Raw genomic sequence first — 19,225 nt, 5'->3', positions numbered from 1 at the left:
AATATAATGAGTAATATTATTTGAAAGGAGAGAAAGAAAATCTGTCACTTTTTTAACAAAATTTGTGAGAAACAAGGAAAGATTTTTAAAAGTAATGAAAGATAGGTTTGTACAAGAAAAGTAGCATAAGGAAAGATGAGTTGAAAGCATGTTGAATTGAAATATAAAACAGACTGATTTAGAATCTTTGAGGAGTCTGGAGAAAGGCATAGTGCAAGACTTAAATGATGTTTTAAAACAGATAAATGAAAATTATCTTCCTGGAATATGTATAATGAGTTATAAGATGCAAAAATATTTAAAGGATATTCAAAAGAAAATATTTATTTACGTATTTACTGAGTAGAAGAAAAAGTACTTCGATAAAAGGGATATTTGTGAAGGTGTAATAATATGTGGGAAAAAGGGGACAAATTAGATATTTCTTATTGAAGACCAACAGCACTGAGTTATACTCATTACAAGATAATGATAAAGGTTTTACAGAAAACATTTGAAAACATTTTGAAGGATAGGATGTTGATACAGAGTTATATGAAAATACAGTCAAGAAATATGATTCCTAGTAAAATAACTGGTAGTTGAGTTTTTGATGGACATGATTTTAAGATGTCAGTAGGGAATGTCTCTAACACTTTTGATAATGTGGAACATGGTCAACCATAGATTGTTTTAAAAATGTACAGCATAACGTATATGGTGTTGCAGTTACTGCAGCCAACATATGAAAAAAAACAAGCTAGGATTTTACTTAATCAATATCTTAGTGGAAAAAAAAAACTAGATATACAAGGAAGGATTGTCCAACATGGATGTCCTACATGTAGCATTTTATTTGCCCTGCTCATGAATGCAAGATCAATAAAGGTGGAGAGAAAATTTAATAAAGCAAAATATTACATTAAAAGGGAAGTGAGATTCCAGTTATGAATTCCTATGCAGATAATGCCATGTTTGTAGCAAAGAATACAATCTGGATAACAAAAAATAATAAAAGAAGTAAACAAAGTATTATGAATGATTGGACTAATTTTTGAATTAAGACAAAAGTAAAGGAACAGGAGATTTCCAAACATGAGAAATATATATTTTCAGTGACTGAATTGTCAGTATTAGGGCTTAAATTAAGGAAAAGAAATGTGGTTGGGGAACAATGAGGACTATTATAAAAGAAAATAAAGAGATACATAGTTGCTGAGACCATTTAGAAGGGTTTATTTGATTAATTCAATTATTTTGGGTAAATTGAGTTATATGAGTAGTGTGTTCATGTTCCTATTTAGAAAGGGAAAGGAACTATTGAAAATATTTTCCCAATTATTTAGAGTTCAAAATTGAATCCAGTTTAGAGGAATATGATTTATGTTAAGAAGAATAAAGGAGGTATGGGATTAATAAATCCAGTGGTTCATGTGGTCTCATTGCATATGTTTTAGATCATAACAAAATGAAGCTTGACTAGCAAAATTTAATAGTGAAGACAAAATATGAAGAATTTTGGATGAGAATGAGATTAATAAAAAGGATAAAGAACATAAGTAGTGAAGAAGTACTGGGATTTCAAACTAAGATGATCTTCAGGAAATAAATTTGAATAATAGAAAAAGAGCAGATGGAATGGTATGAAAAATAGCGAGTACAATTTATTATGTAGAAACATTAAATGATTTAGATAAGGAAATATTTGATGCAAATGAAATGATTTAAGAATTATTTGCTATGTCATATCTTTATATATATATGGGTCTAGGACACATGCTCGACTAGCATATGTCCGAATCACAAAACATCGAACACACATACACGAAAGCACTTAACATTGAAAAACGCTTCCGTGTATGTGTATTTCAAAAAAAAAAATCTACATTTCTGCCTGCACCCCCCACACCCCCCTACTTTATTATTCTCACTCCAAGATCGTACTACAGTGGGGAAAAGGGAATTTTCCCTTACCCACAATGTAGTCCGATCTACGAAACATGCACACATACATGTAAGCTCTTGTCGATGTTAAGCACTTTTGTGTATGTGTGTTCGATGTTTTGTGATCCGGACATATACTACTCGAGCATGTGTCTGGATCACAGCTCTATATAAATATATATATATATATATATATATATATATATATATATATATATATATATATATATATATATGGGTCCACTTTGTAATTTCAAAATACTGAAATCTCAAATTTCAGTATTTCAAAACCACAAAGCCGAAAACCCAGCTACATCTCATACATTCGAAAAACACACAACCGCGAAATTCAAAATCCCGCACCTACGCTAACATACACAAAACTCCCCCTACAATCAAACAAATACATCTACACCCCCTACTTATATATTCTAACTCTGAGATCGCACAAACAGAAACACAAATGAAACTCACACACACACCTTACAGTCCCTCAAACACGCACATAACAGTCACAACACACACTTACACACACTAAACCCCTAACCAACATACTTACACACAAAAACTTACCAAAACTAAACCAAAACATCTAAATACCGCACTATTGGAAGCAGAAATTTAAAATATCTGTGCTTCGGTATTTTGAATTTCGCACTTCTGCCGGTTTCGGAAATGTGAGTCCATGGCTTTGTAAGTTTGAAATACTGAAATTCGAGATTTTAGTATTTCGAATTTACAAAGTGAACCCATATAGATATATATATATATATATATATATATATATATATATATATATATATATATTACCAGTTAAAGGACAAATGATGTATACTGCAATGTCAGAAAGGTTGTTCCATATGTGTAAAGTACCAGAGTCAATTAGACATGTTTTTTGAAATGTGTAAGAGTAAAGAAAGTGTGGTATTGCATTATCAAAAGTGTTACATTGTATGATATGCAAACCTCAGTATGGATGTAGCTTTATATGGATACTACACAAATAAGAAAAATAAAGAAGATAAACAAAATGGATTTCAAAGTACTTGGAATAGTGTAGGGGCTGTGAAAAGCCAGAACAGGAGAAATGTCTTATAATCAAAATGGATGAAAGGTATTTTGAAAAAAAAAAAAGAAATGAGGTTTTGGCAAAAAGTACGGAGATAAAAAAATATTATTTTTCTATTTAAATATGTTTATTAACTAGACTAAATTTTCTTTGATATATAAACATGTAAATATGAAAGCAGTAACTATGTATATATAAAACTAAAGAACCCGTACCCTTTTCGATACATGACATGGTATCTTTTGCGCCCACCTGAGCTACCACCAATTCAGACAGAGGGGACCTTCATTTTATGTCTCATTCAAAAGGCAAGATTCAAGTCAATTCACTTTAAATAAAAAGCCACTTGGTCTAATAAATAGCCAAAAAGTCTCTTTAAACTATCACTAAATAGGTCTTTTTTTGCTTGGGTGATCTTCCCTGTACTTTCCTGTGGGGGAAAACTGCACACCCATCCCATGTAGATATACTAACTCTTATGTCACACACAGTGGAGAAAAGTACAATCTCCAAGATCATTAAAAGTTCTTTCTTGCTATTACACCTCAACCAAACCATATTTTATTCAAAGCCATTTGACAATTTGAGAAATTCCCAGATGTTGGCATACTCCTTCCTTTTATACTGTACCACAGTGCCAGTAATGGGAAATGAACCCAAGTACCATGAGTACCAATGGAATTCACAGCTTTCTGAAGTTCCATCATCAAATGAGAGTTTGCTGCCTGTTAAGCCACAGTTAGTCAAATGTCAATTTTAAAGGAATCCAATGCATGCTAAAGGAACACAAAGAAAGGCAGATGCATACAAAATGAACATCTTTTTAACAAAGCAAATGCACTCAAAATGAACAACCTTTTATCAATGCACACATACAGAGGCCTAGAAATTGAATGACAAAACAGTTTGGAAATCTTTAAAAAAAAACTTTTTTCAAACAGACTAAACCAATGGAATGTTGCTTTCTGGAAATTTAAAGCAGCAGTAACTCAAGTCAGCAATAAAACAGCATACAGACATTGCCATGAACCAGATGACATAGTACTGTTCTCATTATGTTCTAGCAAAATACTTAATGGAATAACTTCAGGTTCTTATGCCAAAATGTGGAGTTAGCAGATTTATAATTAAAAAACATAAACAATTGACTTTCATTGCATAATTCTCTAAATAAGATCTTTGCCAAAACCTTGCACTTTCATTAAAACAAAAAGCAGAATAAATTTATGTTATGGAAATAGCCATCAGATATTTTTGTTTGTTGAATGAAAATGTGTTGAACTCTCTTTCCTTCAGTCAGTTATAAAACAACATGGATATAATAAGAATGGGTGGACCTCTATTTTTTCAGTAGTCAAAAAGCAAAACAACTGAATATCAATCTTGAAATTAAGGACAGTTTAGTTTTTAATGAAGTATAATATGGAATTCTATAGTGTGTCAGAAACTGTATACTTAAACATGAGTATTTATTATAAATCATTTCTTTTTTACTTTACTTTTTGTTCTGCAATCAAGATAAACAAGTATACCTTATCTAAAATTTCATGGTCTAGTGTAAGATTTTCTTGGAGTTCAGAATTAAGCAATTTCTGTATTTTCTTACAAACTTAATACTAAATGAGTCATTTGTTTAAAAAAAATCATTATACTTTGCTTAATGTGACAATTTACTATGCAATTCCATGTATACTTTAACCTATGCTCTGTTTATGCTTAAATGTGACATTTAATGCTTAAAGGCTTCAGTTAAATAAATGTCATACATTCAAACCTTTAAAGAAAATTAAGAGTCACTAATTTCTCTGTATATGGTTCATGCATAATTTGTACTGAGCTATACTATGCTGCATAAACAGGCTGATTGTTGGGATTAAAAATAATGTTATACCTTATGTGGTAGTTTTTTTGATAAAGAACTGATGGTAACCTGCCATCAGAATGTCACTGCTTGGCTTGATGTTATAAATGGAGTACTTGCTGATTAAGGCTGCATTTGCATTCATGGTATGTTTGTATGAACTGGGTTGGTTACTTACTGGAAGAATCACGTGCCTCTGAGCCAAGGTGACAGAAAAGCAGTACAATATAAAATAACTGCAGTCTATAGTTTAGTGACTGAGGTCAGTGAAATGAGATATGATGTTTGTTTACAGCAGAGCAAATTGCTTAAAAAATGCTGCAGTAAGAGTAATAACACTACTCAAACTCCAAAATAGCTGAATTGGCCATATACCATAGTGGTGCATGTAAGCTGAATTCACAAAACTTGGTAAGCAATGTCTGATTTGATATTGACCAGATATCATAAAATGGTTAATTTGCTAAATGGAATCATTAACCATATGCATATAAATTAGCGCAAACGTTAACTGTCAAGTTTTTTTTTTTTTTTTGATTGACATGAGCTACAATCTGGTTATGGTATGCTTGGTCATTCAGTCCTACATAAGATTTCAGTAATTTTTGTTTTCTACTAAAGCCAGGTGAGTTAGCTGTTCACATTTAACTGCAGGCCATAAAAAGGTATATTAGCCTAGCCTCATTACACTGAAGGTTTCTACAACATTATAAGTTCAGTTAAATTAAACTTTGCTACGTCTCTGAAACAGATGCATCCTAAATGTTGTACTGCATACCTGAGAACAGATAACTTGACTGTACTACTCTGTGGCATGATAGATTTATAATATATGTAGAATTTATGACCAACAATTTATAAAACTAAAGAAGACAAATGCATGCTCAAATAATGCAGTCAGCTTTATAGCTCAACAGTCCAAAAGGGCTATATGAAATTAACAAAATCAGTAAGCAAGAAAAAAATAAGTTCAATTTTAGATGTAAAACCAAACATATATTTTAAATTAAAACAAAATATGAGAAAATCTTACCAGGCTTAATATAAAGTGGGTCCAAAATTCATTACTTCTGAATATCTGTTAAAACACAACACAGACAAGAGAAAAAATACTGGTATATTTAATATGTTTATGCATCCCACACCCCTGTTTTTTTAACAAAATATTTAGCTGCAGTAGTCATAACTGCTCATCATATACTGACCAATCATTTGTGACTACAAACAGAAATTCTTGATTATTGTTACATTATCCATAAATACTACACTTTGCCTATGCTTCAAGGCCATGGACAGCAGACATGTGGTTGTGCTATAAGATCAGACATTCATTATTTCTTAGCCTTTGAGGCTAGGTGAGAAGTACAAGACCAATAATTATTTTTTTCAAGCATTCTTTTTGCTAAGGGTATAGGCTGTTAATTAGCTTCATATTATAGCACTAAACCTAACTTAGGTACTTCTTGAATAGTGTGCAGATGAGAACACCAGGTAGTAAGAACAGTGCTATTGAATCAATCTTGCAAGCAAGCACGTGTTCTGTGTGATATTACCCCATTATTAGATGAATGAAAAATCAATAAGCACAGAAAATACATTACATCATGTTTGTATCAGACCCAGGTTCTTGCATAACATTTCATAATACATTACTTTATGTCCTGGTTTGTGGCACTGTGTTTCTTAAGGCTGCAGATGTAGTGTGGTATAAGCCCTGTGACATCCTCACTTTGGATGAGTAATCAAGGAGCCTGAATCCTCACCACTGACACTGGAGAGGGACATTCACTTGAAATACAAATGGATACGCTCAGTATTTTCAGATGCAGACCTCTCTGCATCAAGCAAAATTTCCCATAAGAGCACCCAGGGAACATTCTCAGTCCAGGGGCTGGTTCCTCTCTATATCTGTCCAGACCCCCAGTAAGACTCCCCACTGGTACAGCTTAGAGTTGAGTCCTTAGCTGGGGTTCCAAGCTAAGTCCTTCCACACCCACTCTGTGAAACCAGTGCCTTGTGTCCCTGATCCAATCAGCTGACACAAACACTCTTTGAAATTTGATTTGCACACAAACACACACACACACACCTGGGATTCACCTGCTGTGCCCCCTTCTTCCCAGACTTTAAGGTAGTTATCACTGCCACCAGAACCTCTGTCAGCTACTTTAAGGCTCTTACAAAGTTACCCAATTATACTGAGTGAAATTAATATTAATACAAATGGTAATGTTGACAGGGCCGGCCTTAGGCATAGGCGAACTAGGCGACCGCCTAGGGCGCCATACAGGCCGGCCTCGTAAAGGGCGCATTTTTATGTATTTAATTAAATTCATTTACTTTTGTTATTTTGCTATTTCGGCGCCCTGTCGGAATGAAGAGCACCAAAACAACAGGAAGAGGAGGAAGGGTGGCCGCCCTTACACTTTTATAGCTTCCGATTGGCTGGAAGGTTAAAAAAAAAAAAAAAAAAAAAAAAAAACCTGCTGGCCCTTACACTTTTATAGCTTCCGATTGGCTGGAAGGTTAAAAAAAAAAAAAAAAAAAACCTGCTGTCGCGCGCGAAACTTAAGTTAGCAGTTCAGTTAACAGTGGGGTTAAGATCCTGTGTACGCGTGTGGTGGCCGTTCATTTAAAAAGAAAGTAAGTGTATGTTTGTAATTTAAACTATGTGTTTATAATTTAAACTGTTCGCTTCTGTATGCAAGAGAGTGTGTGTATATGCATGTATGTGTGTGGAATTTAAATTACTCATTCTGTTTGTATGAGAGAGATAGTGTGTGTTTTACTGTGTGTGATAGTAGGTCTCGTGCAAAGAGAGCGCGCCTTTGCCTATGTACAAAAGGGCTGTTCGCCACCATGAGAATCGTTTACTTGTTGAATTGCAATTAGGTTTCTGAAAAGCTGCGGCACGTTCACTGAGGTCAGGGTCACTGCAGAAGGATGCCTAATCAGACCCTTTCATTTTTGTGCCCATTATAGTGAAGAATGCATTGAGGAATACACTTTTTAATCAAGAAGGAAAAGGCGCTAAAATAGTTGACTGTTTTGCATTGTGCAGCAATCTCACTGTTTAAACAATCTAAATAAATCGTTTAGGGTAAAATGAGTAGCCATGATGAATTAGATTAGATAACCTTCCACAAACATGCCTGTAACTTTTTCATTTCCCCAACATTTATGGTTTTCTACTACATATGTGCAATGTCAGAATGCTAAACATTAACGCTATATGCTTACTATTTTGCATAATATGCTTGCTCTTACAGATTACTTTTCTCCAAGCTCCCAATTACACGTACTTCTGAAGTGTCAATTTAGATTTTTTTTGGGGGGGGCTGATTATTTTCAGACTTTTATCCACATTACTCCAAGAAGATGCTGGTGGTGGGTGTATCCCTCAAATACAATAGTTGCATTAGCATTTTTTGTATTAAAACTAAATTTTGAACACTGGTTTTGATTTTTAATCACAAAGTGATTATACATGTGAAAGAAGAGCAATGCACCCGGTAAATTTACAAGAAAGATATTCGAGTCTTTATGTGCACTCATTGCTGGTTAGGAGTTCAAAGCTGCTTTCAAAATATAGAGCCTGCACAAATTAAATATGAAAGCATCGTCAACAACTTGAGTAAATATCTGCTCAGAGCAGATGTCAGATGGTGTATGCTGTAGTATGTGTGTATGTAGGGGCATAGGGGCATATTTCTGATAAATAACAGAGCGGCTTAAAATGTAAACAGCCCTGGGCACTGATGATTATTGCAGTATTTTTGAATCCTGTAACCTTCTGGATGGAAAAAGATGGAAAAAGTATCTTGGGGGGGGGGGGGAGGTCACAATCAACTTACCAAGCCTCTCAGGAGTAAAGATGTTAGTTTTCAAAATGGGAGATATGACGGGAAGTAATAGAACTTCAGAATAAATTATTGCTAGCATAATAGTGATGCCAAAGAACAATAGGCTTTCAATACTTTCATCTTCAAAGCAATGAACCTCTGTGTAAAATAAATCTGCAAACTACAAAGAAGGAAATGACAGCTATTTTAAGGGTTTTAAAGACATATAATAAAAAAAAGTATATTGGTGGGCACAGCAAGTCTGTTATACTTGGAGTCAATTCATAGAAAAAGTGGGGTCTGGCCTAATGTTATGAAGCAAAGCAAGACCTCAGCAAAGTTCATTGCATGCTGTTAACACTGTATAGAAATTGTGTATTTACAGAAACATGCAAGCTGATCTGGCTTAAAATTATTACTTTAGCCATAAATGGTTTGGCTTGAGATGGCTTTCAGTTTTGTAGAAATGGGGAGCTGAAGCAGATGTAAGGTTCATGGCCAGTAGGAAAAGAGAGAACAATTCCAATCAATACTTTCACTAATAAACATTTTCAGAAAGAACGCTTCCATACTAATAACAGCGTTTGTCTACTTTTGCTACCAGAATATAATGGATTACATCTGCAAAGTGGTCTGATGTACACCTATGCAATTTTCAGGTGATAATTCTAAGATAATTTCCTATAATGTTTCTGCATTTTTTGCTTTAATGAAAAAAGGGTAACAAAATCTTGAATTTTAATTAAAAAATAGTAAAAATTATTTTTATTCTTACTTGGTAATTAGTTAAATGTTTTATAAAAAGTAAGATAAAATCTCACATTTATATAGACTTGACAGCATGATAATACTATATAGTCATGTAGCATAAATGCTTTGTTTGAAGTTATAATTGATGCATCATCTGGGCATTTTTGACTAGTAGAATATCATGTCTCCAGCGACACAAAACTAAAATCATTGCATGTTGAGCATGTTTAAAGTGAATGTTTTATTGATGGTTTGAATGCAGATGCTGTCACCCTATATAGTGTGTGTGTGTGTGTGTGTGTGTGTGTGTGTGTGTGTGTGTGTGTGTGTAAATGAGTGGCAATATAAGTTGCCTTAAAAAATGTTAAAGGTATTTTTTTGTGAATGGTTTGCAATGGGTAGTTAAACTCTGAGATAGCTAATCAGTATTGTGCTGTTTAATTGTTTGTTGATTTATGTTAACTGGGTAGATGCATTTGCCATTTCAGTAGTAATCACTACAGTGGTGGTAGTCGGACCAGTAGGAGATACTCTGTATGTTTCAAGAAGGAAAAACCTATTCTTCTTTTCTGGCACATCACTGAAGATTTAAATAACTAAATGTCATACATTTGAATTTTTAACCTTCATTTCCTTCAGAAAATGTATGCCAAGACAAATGCTGTTACTCTAGCAACTTCCTAAGCCTCTAAGAGCAATATTTATAATCTGTCCCTGTTTGGGGTCCTTTGCCTCCCCCCATTATATTAGGCTTTGTTCAGATTTCCTTTGCTAAGAGTTTGAGAGGTAATGGAGATATGGTATGTAATAACTTAGTTGCCAATTATTTGGTGCATTTTATGGGGGATAGGGGTTCTGCATTTCTTAGTGTGCCCTCTTTTGTATAAGATGCCTAGTAACTATGAACTTGTGTGTCAGGCTCTCAGTCACTCCCTATTGCAATATTACCAATGTATATTTTTCTTTAATGTAACATAGGCAATTAATTCATTAAGGACAGTAAGCACTGAATTTGGAGATGAGACACTGAAATGTAAAGTTGTTAGGCAGTAACAGCCTTTTATTAGTTGCAAATTTCTAATGTAGAATTATTTAGATGAATTTTACTTCTGCAGAGATTGTGCTTATTGACTGATACTCGTGGATTGTATTGACAGAAGTTTGAGTGGCCTTTTATGATTAAAATGTTCTGAAATGGGCAGTTTTGTCATTATTTGGTCATACATTTCATTCCATTGCTTACTGGAAAAAATTTCAAAACTACAACTTTAAAACACACACTAACAGATAGTGCTTTATTATACAAGAAATACAGTTTAATGCAATCAGGAAGGTGAATTAAAGAACACATGCATATATGCATGGCCATAAGAATGTGTTCAAGGAGCCTGTAGCTTGAAAAGACCCTAAAGGTAACTTAATTCTCTACTGGTCAGATGCATTTTATTTGAATGTGGGTTTTAATGTTGTTTCAATGAATGTGAGTTTCAATGGCAGAGAAGTTTTACTGCTCATGCTAAATCTGTTTTCATTGTGAGACTGTATTGTTTGTTTAGCAAATGGCTGTCTGTGTTTATGCTATTTTATTTCAATAGTTGTAATCATTGTAGAAGTAAATAACACAGTATACACACTGACAGGTTTGAACAGTGTTTATGGTAACTGAGGAGAAATAGCCAAGTAATGTAACACTGGAGTGGCTGGGGAGGACGCTGCTTCTGGGGGGTAGGGGATTGCTGCAGAAGGGGCTGCTCTGGGGGGAGGGGTGGTCTATTACCCTACCTAGGGCCCTATTTGACCACAATCCAGCTCTGGTGTTTACAGTAGGAAATGCATACACAAATGTAGTTGTAGTTTAACTACATTAGAATAGAAGGTATCTTTTTCTTCTTATGCATTTAAATGATTTAAGGAAATGACTGGAGTGGCTTTCTTGGGGAGTGACCTACCTGTAGGTGTGGCTAAAATAGGGGCGTTTCATGAGTATGTTGTGGGTGGGGCTTAAGGGGCGCCAGAGCACTACTTCGCCTAGGGAGCCATTTAAGCTAAGGCCGGCCCTGAATGTTGACCAAACAGCAACACTTTCAGAAGTGGCCACAGTTATCACCAAATAAATATATGCAAATACATTCAAAGCTTAAATATTTTTAAAAAAAGGACCAAGCACAATGAAAAGTTTAAATATATTTAATAATAAATAATAAAAACAAGAAAATACTAAATATCTACTTACAGTAAACACCAGAGTTTCAGCCACAGGAGATATTAAAAATAACACCGATGGTGTCACACAGTTATAGAAAAAACAGTACTTATAATCTCATTATATTTTCCTGACTAATCTAAAAAAATTATTGTTCCCTGGTTAAGTTACTTACTGCCACATGGCAAGATGGTTAAGTGTTCCTTGTTGTCAGAGCCAAGACAGAATATAGAATACTGAGAGCAATTTTCTACTAATATCTAAATATTATTTCAGAGAAGAGATTCCCCTGATATGAGAGGAGGATTGTGGGAAACAAGAATAGACTACAGGGAGGTTTATTGGCAAATTCTTTTGGAAGTTAATAAGCCCCATGGGCTCAGTTATGCTGTTTCCCTTGCTCCTGTTCTGAAGCTGAAGTTAGCCAGGTTATGAGCAACTAGTATGAAGTGCTGTAGTTATTATATTACAAGAGGATCACTTGATATAATTTTGTTTAATCCTTACATTTTTATGAGGTTTTAAAGGGCTGTGATTTTTTTTTAAATTTTACTGTTAAGGTTGTAAATTTTTAGATACAACAGTAGGTGGTGTTATTGTATTACAAACAGTAATTTTATATATGTTAGAAAGGACGATGAGTATTTTTTTTTCAAAAAGAAATTGATTTTACCATATTCATATATCACAAAGAATTGCAGATTAACCATGAACAGTAATATAGAAGACACCAAAAACATTACACATTATATACAATATATACAATTGTGCTGCATAAGAACAATAAAATCGCTGTAAATTTGCTTAGTGAAAGTCTAGATGAATCAGGATAAGTATAATGACCTCACACATTGTATTACCCTTTAGTCAATATTCAAAGAACAGGTATAGGGGGAGAATTTAATATTAATCTTACCCTTGAGCCACCTCTAACCAGGGATAAGGGTACCAGGGGGAAACAAAGGAATTAAATAAGCATATAGGTGAATGGGAGTAAGTAAAAATGAAAAAGTTTAATTTATAGTTGTTAGCTGTCAGTCACAAGTTCAAATATGAAGTTCCAAAATTTCTGGTAGTAGACCTGTTTGTGGGGGGGGGGTTAGTTATTATAGCAATAACCCACGCCTGGGTATGGGTAATGCTAAATTTACCCACGGTTGGCGTGGTTTGGTCCCGAGGGCGAAGCCCGAGGGACCAAACAAAGCCAACCGTGGGTAAATTTAGCATTACCCACACCCAGAAGTGGGTTATTACTATTATACCATGACATTATTTAAGAAAAGAAACTATTACTTTTCTTAAATAATGGCATAGTATAATGCCTGTTCACTGCCCTTCCGCAGATGTCTGGCATCCGCGGCAGTTCTGATGTACTGCGGGCCTGCGCAGTACATCAGAGCTGAGCAAAGCAACGGAGAAAGCAAGATCTCCGTTGCTTTTTTTTTAGTGTCTCGCTATGTTAAATGAGTTTAACATAGCGAGACCGTTTTAAAATAAGCAACAGAGATGTCCGTTGCTTATTTTAAAACTGTTTCGCTATGTTAAACTCATTTAACATAGCGAGACACTAAAAAAAATGCAACGGAGATCTTGCTTTCTCCGTTGCTTTTTTTTAAAACACTGTCTTGCTATGTTAAATGGGTTTAACATAGCGAGACAGCTTTAAAATAAGCAACGGAGATCTCCGTTGCTTATTTTAAAGCTGTCTCGCTATGTTAAACCCATTTAACATAGCGAGACAGAGTTTTAAAAAAAAGAGTTATACTGATGGAAAAAAGTCCGGGCAACCGGACCTTTTTCCATTAGTATAACTCGATTTACAACGGGCACACTGGCCAATCAGCGTGCACGTTTTGGGGGGGGGTCATGGTATAATAAAAGTTTTTGAGACGTAATGTATTTAGCAGCCAATCCCCTAAAACCTCTCGAACATCTTAGAACGATCTATCCAATGTTTAGTAATGTAAAATTTTACCAAAAGACAAAGTGTAACTAAGATATGTAATTTTAATTTAGGTATTTTAAAGCTGGTAACATGTAATAATGATATTTCCCAGGAGAGTGTTGATTTATGGTATCCCATCTTGTCAAGTCTCACCTTGAGAAAAAACATACAATGTGAATGATGTCTGCATAGGGATAGGAGCAGCAGGGACATGAAGTGGACACATTTGAGTCAAATTTAAGTGGACTGGAGTGAAATATAAGTTGTTAGTAACCATAAATTGTGTATATGTAAGCTTTTTAAATGGGGAAAACAGAAGTGTGGATTTAATAGCTGATAGTTTCTGATCCACTGTCAGGTTAGTCCCTTGATGATCCCAGTATTCTGCGTATACAATTTTTTCCTGATATAGAATTGAGATAATGAGTTTATAAGATAAGGACAACATACTTTTCTTGCTGGCTAAATTTTGTAACAGCTTGGCCACCAGGTTACAGTCAAAATCAGTAATAGTAAGTCCATAAAGTAGGGATGCAATAATTTCCCTTATTTGCCTCAAAATAATGTTGTATTTTTAGGTAAATTAAGAGGATTCGAAGTTCTGTTAGTGATGAGTGACTATGTTTATGGATATCCCATAGTGTATACTCCCTTATTAGAGGGTAGTCTAACAAATTGATCATGCTGCAGTTCAGTTTCAGATTTGGGTTAAGGTGGATGGGCTGGAAAAGGAGAAGTGCATTTTCTAGATTCAGGGATTTAAATAACTCTTGGAAGGTTTTGATTATGGCTTTTAGGGTATACTGTAGTTTCAGATTCTTGAAAACTGATAGACTTAAAAACAGGAGAGCTTTAGGGTTAAATTTGCTATTCAGGGTGTGATTATGCCACATTTTTACCCATAGGGGAGCCCATGTGACACAGTTTGAATGATGACTGGCAATTGTGATTATTCTATTGGTGTGCATAATTCTATAATATAATTGCAGATCAGGCAAAGCAAGACCTCCCTTAATTTTTGGAAGGATAAGTCTTTGATAAGACACTCTTACAGATTTGGGGTGCCATATGAATTTTACAAAGGCTTTATGAACTCTAGTAAAAAAGGCATTAGGGGTGAAGGAGAGAGATGCATGGAGATGATAGAGAAGCTTTGGGAGGATATTCATTTTAATGATAGACGTTTTAGCTAACACAGGGAGTTTCAACTGTTGCCATCTAGCCATGTTTTGTGAGATAGCCGTCCATACTTTTGTTAAGTTGGAATGTAGAATGGAAGAAGAAGAGTGATCGTAAGAGACTCCTAGATATTTGAAGGAGTATACTATATGGAAAGATGAGTCTAGAAAGAAATTTTGTCTATGGGTTAAAGGATTGATCGGAAAAATATAGGATTTGTTTTGGTCAATTTGGTAGTCTGAGATACAGGCAAAGGTGTTCAAGGAAACGTGTCCAAGATAGGGTGCTCAAAATATAGGTTCAGGTCATCCACGAATGCAGTCAGGCTGGTGATGATATTGAGAATTCTGGGGATTGAGTGGTGCGTTTTCTGTAATATGGACAAGAAGAAAGGTTCTAGATAGAAGTTGAAAAGAAGAGGGGACAAAGGGCACCCTTGTCTAGTGCCGTTTGAAATTTTTATCAGCTGCGAATATTGTTTGTTTATATAAAGGCGTGTGTAAGAACTATTATATAAAATTTTAATGGTGTTGACAAATTCGGGGGGAATGTTGAAGTAGGATAACACTGTGAACAGAAAATTCCAAATGACTCTTTCAAAAGCCTTGCATTCATCTAAAGTCATTGTGTATCTTAGGTTTCTATCCTTCTTGGTAAGGTTAATCATGGTCTCAACAGTTAAAGTATTGTCCCAGGTATGTCTGCTGGACATGAAACCTGCTTGTTCTGCAGAAATTAGGGAGTGTATGACTTTTTTAAGTCTTTCGGCAAGGATGGCAGATAAAATTTTTATGTCCACATTCATGAGGGAAATTGGCCTATAGTTGTTAAGATTTGATTTATCCAGGCTACTTTTAGGGATTAGTATGGTCTTTGAATGGTTAATATAGAGGTCTACAATGCCATTGCTTGAAATGCAATTATATAGATTAAGAAGGATGGGAACTAAGATGTCTTTGAATGATTTGTAAAAATCTGGGGAGTAGCCATCTGGACCAGGGGCTTTCCCTAGTTTAAGGTTGTCAATGGCCTTTATAACTTCTTGGATAGATCGAGGAGTAGAAAGTATATCTTTCTGATTTTCATTTAATTTTGGAAATGTGGGGTTGTTAAGATAGTTTTCTATCTCTGCACATGAGGTTTGAAAATTACTGCTAGCATAAATATTGGAATATACCTGGTGGAATAAATGAATAATTTGAGTATCTGTTTTATAAAACGTATCCTGATGGTGAATAAGGGCAATTCTGGGAGATTTAAGCTTATTTTCTATCAATCTAGCTAGTGCTTTAGAAGGGGTTTGAATCCATTCGGAATATTTAGTTATAAATCTTAATTTTTAAAGGGAGTAATTGGGTTGGTGAAGCTCAAACAGTTCTCTTTGCTTATTATCATTTCGTTTTCCATAACATGGGTGTAATTCACTTGAAGTTTATCATCCAGAATATTAATCTCTGCCACTGGGTGATTTTCCTTCTCTTTTCTCTTTTTATTAAGATAGGTGGATTTTTGGATAAATATACCCCTAAGAACAGTTTTACATGACACCCATCTAACATCATATGGGATATCTATGTCCCTAGAGTCAGAGTTGAATTCATTTAAAATGTTGGTAAGCTCTTCAATAACTGCCATGTCTTTCAAGACATTACTGTTCAGAGACCAGTAAAACCTCTGTTAACTAGGGATGTGTTAGTTGTAAAATTTAACCTTAAAGCAATCTTTGAATGATCCGAAAAGAATCTAGGCTGAGTTGAGAATTTTATTTGCCAGTTGGTTAGCTTACTAGACATTAGGAAGAAGTCTATGCGAGACCAAGAATTATGGCATTTAGAGAAGTATGTGTAAATGCTGTTGTTCCTGTTGTGACTATCAAAGGATATGGGGTCAATCAAATCAAATTCAGAGATTAGTTCCATTACAGCTAGGGAGTCTTGAGTGTTATAAGCTTTGGATTTATTTGAACAGTCCACTTTAGGGTCAGTTACTGTATTCCAATCCCCCCCAAGTATATAAAAATGGTTAGGGAAATTACGTAGCATATTATATACATTTAAGATGAATCCTTGTTGTCCTGAGCAAGGTCCATAAAGGTTTAGGAATAGAATTGGTTTATCAAGAAGTGGGGTTAGGCACATGAAGTAGCACCATCTACCCTCCTGGTCTGCACCTTTGTCAATAATAGATGGTTTAAATGAGTTTTTAATAATAATTGCTACTCCCTTAGAATTACAGCTGGTTCCCGATGAAATAATGTCCTTTATCCATTTCCTGTTCTTTTCCTTAACCCAGTCTTCATCAATCATATCCGATTGTTGAATGTAACAGATATCTAATTCTGACTTAAACAATAAGTGCATTAGTAGGTTTATTTTATTTTTATCCTGGAGCCCTCTGACATTCCAGGAGATTATGTTCCAGGCCTTATCTATACTTAAGGGGACTCAAGGTTAAATTATTTGGGTTTATAGAGTGACTAAAGGGGAGTGGATTAACACATGGCTCAGCACTGACCTGTTGATTAGTAATGTGTATGACAGCTAATAAGAATACAGCACAAGACTCTCTCAAAACTACCCAATTGCCTACCCACTTAATCCCTATAAATGATAGAGACAAAGTGAAATGGCAAATAGGAAAACATGACTCTAAAGTAATTATGTAGTTAACAAGTATAAAAGAACAAAAACAATATTTACAAAATATGTACAAGTTTAATCCAATTCCAAAAGATGCCATCTGTGACACTTCTTATCTTATCCAGCTAGCTTCTACTAAGGATTTTACCAGCTGCTGAAAATAGACAAATGCTTAGATATCAAACCCATTCATACTGTAAACATAGTGCAAGGGGAACTAATTAAGCAACTATTAACACTAGCATCAAAATAGTGATCAAGCAAAAAATATCTAATAGAATGGATAGAAGAGTATATACCTAAGAATTAACAGCAAGAAATTTATACATTTAACTTTCCTTCCCTTCTCCCATGTTAAATCCTGGATTAAACCTGTAATAATGACAAGAAATGCCCTAGAATAGCATGCTTGGAAAACCAACAACATAGACACATCAGTGTTATCTTATTGTGCTGAACTAGTAATTAGAGCATGTAACAGGAGACAAGGGAAACTTTAAAGCATAAGAAACATGGCCTTTCATAGACACTTATGACTCTTGATTAGAATGTCTTGATGAAGAATGTCCCCAACTGGATTTAAAGTCTTTTTTTTTTTTTCGATCAAGTTAAGACAGATAGGGCTTTCCCTGAGATCTAGGATATTAGAATGTGCCAGAACATCAGACCGCTATTAAATGTATGCTTTTTTGGTCCAAAGGGAGTGGAAAGAAGCACTCAAGCTCATACACATCTTGCGGAGATTAGTTACTTCTAGCAGGATGATCCAGACGGGAAAGTGCTGAAATGGGAGTCTGGCATCATAGTACCTCATAGGGTATGCACAGATGCCAGGATTAATTAAGAATCTTTTTATCGATTTGGTATGAAATCAGCCACACATCAGAGATTTTAACCACGGGGTGAAAGTGCAGAGATTGCTTTAAGGGAGAGCGTATTTCACTCAATTACCTTGATATCAGCCCTACATATTTAAAATATCTCTCCCCTTTGCAGTCAGCAAGCCCCTGCAGAGAACATGTTTATTTGGTCATATGGTGCAATTAAATTCTAAGAAAAAGATTATTTGCATCTAGATGCAGCTGTGGACCTTATAGGAATGAGAAGTTTTATTATGCTAAAAACACCTTCTGGAAGTACATTGACTAAATATGTAATTTATACAGTGTACAAAATGACAGTAAAAAACTGTAAATAATGCAGCTCCAAACAGCTCTAGCACTTCACCAGGAACAGAAGTATGAATGTAAGACAGTAGTAAAAAGGCAAAGTTTTACTACAGCAAAACAGTGTATTAACATTCTGCAATGAAATGTGCAACAAAGTTTTACAGCACTCCGATAATAAGGCAAAACCGTTCAAAGTAAAATTAAAACTATAACCTTTGTAGAGAACATGTTCGGCATCTGGAGCGATAGCTCTAACAGACCAACACAAATTCTATCACAGTTTCAGACCAAAAGTGTACTTCAAGGAAAGACTGGCAATGAGGCATACTGGACCCTGCTGCTTCACAAAGGGCAATCCAAATCACCAGAAGAACTCCACTTTTCCTGCTTCCTGGTTTACTAGGTGCAGATGCTAAACGGCGTCGGACTTGCCACCACTCAAGAGTCCCCCTGGTTGCCCTATGCTGCAACAAATGTTCCCGGGGCTTGCAGCTGAACAGCAGATTTGATTTTTAAGCTTTAATTTAGTTTTTTAAGCACCAGAAGGTGAGAGAGTAAATTTAAAACAGTTATATGGGACCATAATCAACTTCTACAATCTCTGGTACAAAAACTATTGTTGGAAACAACTCAGTTATGCAATCA

The 19,225-nt window shown here is 34.9% G+C and overlaps 1 protein-coding gene across 2 annotated transcripts in view; it reads right to left on the bottom strand.

Annotated features, from left to right (window-relative positions):
- Positions 1-19,225, bottom strand: part of SORBS1 (sorbin and SH3 domain containing 1) — a 4,096,285-nt gene that overhangs the window by 3,280,321 nt on the left and 796,739 nt on the right. For both annotated transcript variants that reach the window (XM_044056121.1, XM_044056122.1), the window contains exon 3: positions 5,887-5,931. The gene's annotated coding sequence lies outside the window, so the exon portion shown is untranslated. The remainder of the gene's footprint in view (positions 1-5,886; positions 5,932-19,225) is intronic.

The sequence above is a fragment of the Protopterus annectens genome, chromosome 14.part0 (genome assembly GCF_019279795.1).
Source record: "Protopterus annectens isolate FY-2018-M chromosome 14.part0, PAN1.0, whole genome shotgun sequence".
NCBI lineage: Eukaryota > Metazoa > Chordata > Ceratodontiformes > Protopteridae > Protopterus > Protopterus annectens.
Note: the sequence above shows the minus strand (reverse complement) of the source record. Positions and strands in the feature narration are given on the sequence as shown.